The sequence below is a fragment of the Eptesicus fuscus genome, chromosome 4, assembly GCF_027574615.1.
Source record: "Eptesicus fuscus isolate TK198812 chromosome 4, DD_ASM_mEF_20220401, whole genome shotgun sequence".
NCBI lineage: Eukaryota > Metazoa > Chordata > Mammalia > Chiroptera > Vespertilionidae > Eptesicus > Eptesicus fuscus.
The window spans coordinates 12,956,175-12,963,385 of NC_072476.1; the positions used below are offsets into that span (position 1 = coordinate 12,956,175).

Consider the following 7,211-nt stretch of genomic DNA (forward strand, 5'->3'; position numbering starts at 1 on the left):
ATCACACCACATGAAGCATATGCAGTTGCAAATCACACAGCTTTTTATTACTCACACAAATTCCTGAGCTGCAGGTACTAGCTTAGTTAGGGATCCCCGTGGTGTTGTTCTCTGTGGTGGGGCAGCTGGGCTGGGCTGGTCCGGGTGCAGGGGCCGGCGTTCTTCTCCCAAGAGCTCGGTCCCGTCTCCATTGGGGATTACTGGCCGTTCTTCTGTCATCTGGCAGGAAGAGGAGCATGGAGCGGCTTCGCATGTCAGACCAACAAAGGGACGGGCCTTTGTAATGTCTCGACAAGACGAGCATCGTTGGCTGGCAGGGGTCCATATTTAAGGCTTGTTCGTACCCGCAGCAGCTCAGGTGGCTATCAATTATTTACATCAATGCACATTATGTTCATCTTAAACACGGCAAGGGGGCTAAGGAAAGTACGTCACTCAGGCAAGGGTTTATCTTGACACAAGTCACTTTGCGTCAGTTCAAGTCCTTATCTCGGGTACACACGCTTCAGGGCAGTGGGAAATGTATCTTTAATATCAGACTTTAAGTTTTAAGGAAAGTTAATTCAAACATTTTTAACTTTTCTCACATTCTTTAAGCATTTAAACATTTCTATATTTTACTATGACATGCGGCATCAACAAAGTCAAGAAGTAGTCCAAATTCTTTCTTACAATAGACGACTTAAATTCAGCACTATGCTCTTGAGCTCCTCTTCCTTTTTTAACAAATTCCTTTGTCATCCGATTTTTTTATTTTGGGGGACTACCCTTTTCATCATCATACCCACACCCTATCACAACCTAGCTTTGTTTCCAACTTCCCACATTTTTTGAGACTTTATAATCCCCATCTTCTAATCCTTGAAGGTCATATTCAGGTTCCTTTCTGTAAAGATTTTCCCACGCATTTGCTATGGTTATTTGTTCTACTTCATCCCAATTCTTTGCCCAATTAAAAACTGCACTTTCTATATTGTAGATTTTAATCTTGGAAATTCCTTTCTCTCCTTTATCTTGCTCATCATCACTTTCTTCAAAAATTACTAGACTCTCTTCAAGTTGCTTCCACCTATAAGGTTGTTTGCAACTTAAGATAATACCTTGCTTCATTAGTTGAATCAAGGTTGAAGTGTTGTGGGGAAAGAACATGCATTTTACTTAACCATCCTCACTAGTTAGTGGTTCAGCAGAAGGGTGAACTGGGGAATTGTCCAGAAGTAACAGGCCCCAACATCCTCTTCATGGAATCTTAAAGTTAAGTTGAAAATGCTTGACCTCGGGAACAAAATTTTGAAAGAACCATTCTGAAAATAATTCTCTGGTGAACCAAACATCTTTACTAGGTTTATATATAACAGGTAACGTACTTGTGTCCTCTTTCACACTTTTGGGCAGCTTTGATTTCCCAATAATGAGACTTTAATTTATGAGTTCCATCTGCATTTGCACATAAGAGAGCAGATAACCGTTTTCTGTGTATTTTCCTTCCAGGCAGGCAGCCATCTTTTCTACTTGCCTGAGTGTTCTCTGGCATTGATTTCCAAAAGAGGTCAGTCTCACCCCCACTGTATAGTTGAGCTAGACACAATTTCTCCTCTTTGATAAGCATGGACAATTTTTGTTGAAATGGCTCAAGTTTCTGAAACTGAACCTAGGACTTGCTCCACTCATATTTTTTGGTTTCCAATTGCATGCTGATTTCAAAATCGAAAAAGCCAATGGGGGAGGGGGAGGGGGTAAGGAGCGGACTGGAGGGGGTGGAGGGGGAGAAGGAAAGGGGGATATATGTAATACTTTCAACAATAAAAAAATAAATGATAAAAAGCCAACCAGTACTAGCTTTCAAGTCTGTTTGCCCAAAACACTGTGCAAATCTCTCTGCAGCAGTCTGAAGCTCCACACCTCTAACAGGGACACTAGCTGAGTGTTTCTGTTGATACCATATGTAGACGGCATTGTCCACATCACCACATTTGGTTCCTGTTGGCTTCTTTCTCTTCTCAGCCCAACTAATGGCATGCCCTGCTTCAGTACAAAGTCCAAAATAAATTCCTTATTCTTTTTAATGTCATAAAATGTTGATTTACTGCCCTGGCTGGTTTGGCTCAGTGAATAGAGCATCCGCCTGGCGACTGAAAGGTCCCGGGTTTGATTCTGGTCAAGGACATATACGTGGGTTGTGCGCTTGATCCCCAGTGCGGGGAGTGCAAGAGGCAGCCAGTCAATGATTCTCTCTCATCATTGATGTTTCTATCTCTCTCCCTCTTTCTCTCTGAAATTAATAAAAAAAATATTTTAAAAAAAGTTGATTTACTGATTCCAAATTCATCCTTTATACTTTTAAGAGATCGTCCAGCTTTAATCCTGCGTAGAATCTTCATTTTTATCCTCCAAATTCAATTCTGTATATTTTCCTCTCTTATTCATACTGAGTTTGGTTTTAAATAACCAACAGGAGAAAAGGTAGAAACCTTACTGAATTGGGGGGAAAAAAAATTCAAACAAAACAAAAAACCCAAAACTAGCTTAATGTCCTAGAAGGCACAGGCATTTGTATGGAAGGGTAATGAGCTAAAGGGATAAGGGCTCATAATTGAAGTGTTAGTCTAGAGGTAAAGGTACTATGAACTCAGAAAGCTGCCACTGCTAAAGTCCTCTCTTGCTTTCACTCCGGCAAGACATGGATGATCAGTTTTCAGAACCTCCCTGCTCCTCTGCTCCCTTGACAGATAGAGCAGAACTAGTCAGGAGTAACAGGAATACTTGCATACTATGTAAGTCAACACAGAAAAAGACACAAGGAAGAGAGAAGACAAATTGTGCTCACAAGTAAAGACCCAGGTGAGGTAAGTCTCAATAAAAAGTGGTGCTCATTCTGGCTAGTGTGCTCAGTGGTTAGAGCATCAGCTTGCGCACTGAAGGGTCATGGGTTTGATTCCTGGCCAAAGGCATATATCTGGGTTGCAGGTTCAATCCCCAGTGGTCAGGGTGCATGAAACCAATTGACATGCCTCTCGCACATGGATGTTTCTTCCTCTCTTGTTCTTCCCCTTCCCCCTTCCCTTCCACTTTCTCTAAAAATCAATGGAAAAAATATCTTCAGATTAGGATTAACAACAACCAAAAAAGTGCTTGAGGTGCTGGCCGGGTAGCTGAGCTGGTTAGAGCATCATCCCAATATGCCAAGGTTGTGGATTCCATCCCGTCAGGGCATATACAAGAATCAACCAATAAGTGTGTAAGTGGGACAACAAATCGATGTTTCTCTCTCTCCCTTCCTCTTTTATTAAAAATCAGTTAATAAATAAAACTTCTATTTTAGCCCTGACCGGTTTGGCTCAGTGGATAGAGCGTCGGTCTGCAGACTCAAGGGTCCCAGGTTCAATTCCGATCAAGGGCAGGTACCTTGGTTGCAGGCACATGCCCAGTGGGGAGTGTGCAGGAGGCGGCTGATCGATGTTTCTCTCTCATCAATGTTTCTAACTCTCTATCCCTCTCCCTTCCTCTCTGTAAAAAATCAATAAAATATATTTAAAAACAAAACAAACCTTTTTTTTTAAATGGTGCTTGAGAACATGGGAATGTGGAAGCTTCAAAGGCAAGGACAGAGTAATCTTATGTAGCAGAGATGCAGTAAGGCTCCTCCTCTTCCAAAAGTACCTGATCTTACCTCACTGCCAGAAAAGAAAATGGTGTTCATATTGCTCTGTATGTAGTGTTCACTGGGCAGCAGCCCATCCACCTGGATAGATTCCAAGCTTACCCTGACATTGGGATGTCTAGAGAGCTAGAATTCAGTAACGGTTATAAATATCTTTAAGTGAAAAAGAAAGTTAGTAGTTTCTGCTGTCCATATGAATAAAATCCAACTTTGATTACATTCAATATAACATTCTTAGACTGATCTTTAACAAAGTCATCTGTAAGAAGGTAAATAATTTATTTGTTACTGGCACCTTTCCACTTCTCAGATCTTCTTTGTGTACATCTAGTGTATTCGTAAGTATTATTTTTCAATGAAACTGTTTCATATGTGGGATATTAGCAAGTTTCAGAATCCTGGCAATTCTTAGAGGTGAGTATAATAGTTTTATAAATATTTCACCATAATTAAAAAGTTAAAAATTTTTTAAAGATCCATGTTTTGTTTTGTTTTTCCTAAATTTACATTAGGGTTTTAAATAATACACATTTTATATTTGAGACTTTATTTGGTTTCTCTTCAGTGTAGATTTTGTTTAATTTGAACCAAGACTCAATTTTTCCACTGTTGAAAAATTTAAAAAAGTTTCTCTACTGGTATTTCTGATCAATTGATTCCCATAAATCCTTCTGCTGGCAAAGTCTTCTGTAGCTCACCTCCCTCAAGTAGTCCATTCAGGTCCTCTTGGTGCTGCTCAATTCCATTTATTTCTTAGAAATGTCCTACTCTAGATTAATTTCATGGTTCTCATTCCAGATACAGAACTTCCTGGGAAGTAACAAAAACTACCACTTTTTTTCCATTCCAGGTGCTATGAAGAAAAAAAAAGTGTCAGAGAAATGATAAAAATGATTGGTATTTCCGTTATTTTCCCACTCCTTTAGGGAAGAGCCTGACTGGCTTTCAGGCATTCCTCAACTAACAGAATTCTCACAAACCGTTTATCTAGGAGTCCAGAGGAGCCTAACCTTTAGTTTTCCTCTAACATTGGTTGCAAGAAGTGCCAACTGGTTTATGGAGCACTAAGAAGACCATGAAAGAATATCATAGTTAATAGGGTGTGGAGGTAGTTGCAGGCTAAGAACAAGCCACCTTGTAAAAGAGGCAGCTATAACTAAGGCAATACTAAAAAAAAAAAAGATTTTCGCCAACAGTAGCACTATTAAGTCCAGCCAATTACCCAGCAAAAATACTCAGCCTGCTATGGCAGTTGGGTGGTATCTCAAAATAAACTCCATGTATTTGCTTTCATTGCTTCCCACCTGTGCATTCATCACTTTCTCAAACCACGCTCAGGTAGGAGAAGGTGAAATCAAAGGGAAGACTCGGAACTTTTATGGGCTCCACAGCAAGAAATAACTATGGCCTTAAATTTCAACCAGCGGTAATCATCAGTGGCCCTTATTCACTGTTCACCATTTTGTGCCTTGTTTTGTCTTCTTTCTTTCTCAGGGTCTCTTCTCCCACTTCCCTAACCAACTCCCTACTCATGCTAGGAATCAAGTCTGCCAATGACATCAAAAGGCACTGCTAATATAAGCATAAACAATGGACGTAAAACTCTGGGGGGGGAGGGCATGTGTGGGTGTGGGGTGGGGGGGGTAATGGTAAGATATGTACACATATAATACCTCAATAAAAAATTTAAAAAAAAAAAAAAAAAGGCACTGCTAGAAGAACTTCATTTATTCAATTCAGTAAGTTCCAATCATATGTTCAGCTTTGGGACAGCTGATGAGGATCTCAATGCTAAAAGCATCATTGTCCACTGGTTCTGAGAGACTGGAAACAATAATGACTTTTGAAGAAACTAAGTCCCAACCTGGCAGATACTAAGGAAATGGAAATGTTTTGAAACATGCAAGTGACTTAGGCAGATGTCTATAGTTATCACCTGTTTAATCTTTTTCTCACTCAACAAGGATCAAGATCTATGCCTCAGAGGAGTGTAACACTATTCTATCTAAAAGCAAATTAGCATAGTGGCCTGGTTAGTGGTCTCTTATTTTCATTTCCACCTTAAACTTACCTCCAGATGAACACCCTAGAAAGAAGCTCCCTCAAAAACCTTCAAATGATGCTCTGGTATATGCTCTATTAAAAGCATTTCTCTTCACTTCCATTAAAAGCACACAGATCTACATGAACTTATTTCCTTTCTTTCCCTAAATGTAGCAGTTACATTTAGTAAAAATACTAAAAATTTCACACACTAATCTCTGGCTTTTCAAGGCTATGCTTTTATGTTACCTCACTAATTTTCAACCTTTTTAATCTCACAGCACACTTAACTAATCACTAAAATCCTACAGCACACCAAAAAATGTATTATATTTATTTTTTTGCTAATCTGAAAAAATATTTCTCTGTCTTGGAGAATGAATTTTGACTCATTCACATTGGATGGCTCTTGTGTTGGCTGTTGTCATCTTTTTATTTGACAATGTAAGGGAAAACAGGTCAGGTCGATGCCCCTGACTAAATAGTCAGGTATTGGCAGATTTTAAAATTCTTGCAGCACATTGGCTGAAAATCGGTGCCTTACCTTCTGCTCACTCCCATCTGCTGGCAAATCCCTCAAGGTCTTCTATAATTTTCCCCAACCAAAAATCAACATCCATTTCCTTGGAATTTCTGCAGCATTCACCTAAGTCCTCCCCTTTCCTACCCTGTGATACTGATATTCATGAAATTGTCTGAGTACTTCTGCCAGATTCCTTCATTTAAAGACATTGTTCTATGAACTTTGTAAGACTGACTACACCTGGTAGACTTAAATAATTCTTTGACTGGTATAGACTAGTACTACGAAAACACTAGTAATTAGAACACAACCAAAACGAAATACTCAGATTCCTTTGAATATGATTTAGTAAATATTTGTGGAATGCACACCTTAATCAGGTAATTCGGCCAGGCACTGCAGGAAATACAAGATAAAAAGAAGGTTCCCATTCTACAGGAAGCACGCTGTCCTGAAAAAGGACAACAGGGAAACTAGATTACAGTCTAGGAGCTGCCAATGGTAAGTTATGTGACCCTCGCAAGTCACTTCTTAGCTCTCAATTTCTCTGTCATGGAGAACTAGAAATGTAACCTATTCCACATACCTCACAAGAAAAAACAATTGTGATGTGCACAGCCCAAAACGGGGTATCCTCAGGTCCGTTGATCCTGAACGGAACAAAAAGGCTTCGGGTACGGCCAGCTGGGCCAGGAAGGCCGAGGACCCTGCGAGGTCAGCGGGCGGCGACCTCTACCCGGCGGGGCTCCAGATAACGGCCGCAGGCCTCCTGAAGGGGGTTTAGGAACCACCCCGACGCTCTCCGCCTCACAGAGCCAGGCCGCGAGACAGCGACACCCACGCGCCAAGCAGCGCGCAGGGTCCTTCTAGGCTCCACAACCTGGAGACTGGAGCATTAACTCTTCCGGGCACCAGGGCTGAACCCCACAGGGGTTAGGTTCCTTCCGCGAAGCCTGGAGCCCCAGCGCAGGCCGGCTGACTCAG

The 7,211-nt window shown here is 40.9% G+C and overlaps 1 long non-coding RNA gene across 2 annotated transcripts; it reads right to left on the bottom strand.

The window, feature by feature from the left end:
* LOC114231584 (uncharacterized) lies at window positions 1–7,211 on the bottom strand. 2 transcript variants are annotated; one of them, XR_008555771.1, is made up of 3 exons: window positions 6,814–7,211; window positions 6,599–6,678; window positions 1–362 (listed from the first exon to the last, which is right to left on the bottom strand). It is a non-coding gene; the product is annotated as an uncharacterized LOC114231584 (long non-coding RNA). The 2 variants fall into 2 exon arrangements; XR_008555772.1 differs by lacking the exon at window positions 1–362 and adding an exon at window positions 4,179–4,514.